The sequence below is a fragment of the Cynocephalus volans genome, chromosome 10, assembly GCF_027409185.1.
Source record: "Cynocephalus volans isolate mCynVol1 chromosome 10, mCynVol1.pri, whole genome shotgun sequence".
Lineage (NCBI taxonomy): Eukaryota > Metazoa > Chordata > Mammalia > Dermoptera > Cynocephalidae > Cynocephalus > Cynocephalus volans.
Window position 1 is genome coordinate 110,979,421 of NC_084469.1, and position 1,864 is coordinate 110,981,284.

The 1,864-nt window shown below is 41.3% G+C and overlaps 1 pseudogene; it reads right to left on the reverse strand.

Moving 5' to 3' along the window:
• Positions 1-1,386, reverse strand: LOC134387679 (elongation factor 1-alpha 1-like; annotated as a pseudogene).
• Between the last annotated feature and the right edge of the window lie 478 nt (positions 1,387-1,864).

Below are 1,864 nucleotides of genomic sequence, written 5' to 3' on the forward strand. Positions count from 1 at the left end.
CTAAGCTTTCTGGGCAGGCTTGGTGACCTTGACAACTCCAACAGCTTTTTTTCCCACTGCTTTGATAATGAACAACCATGGCAACTGTCTGTCTCATATCACGAACAGCAAAATGACCCAGAGGAGGATAGTCAGAGAAGCTCTTAACACACATGGGCTAGCCAAGAACCATATCAACCACAGCAGCATAACCAGATTTCAAGAATTTAGGGTCATCTTCCAGCTTCTTACAAGAACAGTGATTGATATTTTTCTTCAGCTCAGCACATTTGCAAGCAATGTGAGCTGGGTGACAATCCAGGACAAGGGCATAGCCAGCATTGATTTGGCCTGGATGGTTCAGGATAATCACCTGAGCAGTGAAGCCAGCTGCTTCCATTGGTGGGTCATATTTTTGCTGTCACCAGCAACATTGTGTTGCAATGAACATCTTTGACAGACACGTTCTTAATGTTGAAGCCCACATTGTCCCCAGGAAGAGCTTCACTCAAAGCTTCATGGTGCATTTCAACAGACTTTACTTCAGTTGTAATGTTGACTGGGGTGAAGGTGACCACCATGCCAGGTTTGAGAACACCAATCTCTGCTCCACCCACAGGGACGGTACCAATACCATCAATTTTGTAGACAACCTGGAGGGGCAGATGCAAGGGCTTGTCTGCTGGATAAGTTGGTGGCAAGCTGCAATCCAGAGCTTCAAGCAGTATGGTTCCACTGGCATTGCCACCTTTATGGGTGATTTTACATCCTTCGAACCAAGGCATGTTAAGCTCTTGGCTCCAGCACGTTGTCACCATTCCAACCAGAAATTGGCACAAATGCTACTGTGTTGGGGTTGTGGCCAATTTTCTTAATGAGGGTGCTGACTTCCTTAACGATTTCCTAATATCTCATCTGACTGTTGGGTGGCTCAGTGGAATTCATTTTGTTAACACCAACAATCAGTTGCTTCACACCCAGTGTGTAAGCCAGAAGAGCATGTTCACAGGTCTGCCCATTCTTGGAGATACCAACTTCAAACTTGCCAACACCAGCAGCAACAATCATGACAGCACAGTCAACATGAGATGTACCTGTAATCATGTTTTTCATAAAGTCTCTGTGTCCTGGAGCATCAATGATAGCCATATCATACTTGCTAGTCTCAAACTTCCATGGGGAGATATCAATGGTGATAGCACACTCACACTCAGCTTTCAGTTTATCCAAGACCCAGACATACTTGAAGGAGCCCTTTCCCATCTCAGTAGCCTCATTCTCAAATTTTTTGGTGATTCTTTTGTCGATCCCCCCATATTTGTAGATCAGATGGCCAATAGTGGTGGACTTGCCTGAATCTATGCGTCCAGTGATGATGATGTTAATATGAGTCTTTTCCTTTCCCATTTTGGCTTTGATTTAGGGTTTTTCACAACACCTGTGTTCTGGTGGAAAGCCCATTGAGATTTTTTAAAAGCCCAGTAAATTTAAAAAGATTGAAAACATGCTAAATATGTTTTTTTACCACAAAGGCATGAAATTAGAAATTAATGACCAAAGGAGATTTAGAAAATACACAAATATGTGGATCAAACGATATGCTCCTGAATAACCAATGAGTTAAAAAAAAAAATTACAAGAGAAATTAGAAAGTACTTTGAAATGAGAGAAAATAAAATTACAACATACCAAAATATACAGGATACAACAAAAACAGTGCTCAGAGGGAAATTTACAGCTGCAGATGTCTACATTGAAACAGAGGGAGGATCTCAAATCAATAACTTAAGCCTCCTCCATTAAGAAATGAGAAGAAAAGCAAATTAAAATCATAGCAAGGAGAAAGAAGGAAATAGTAAATATTGGAGCAAAGAGAAATGAAATA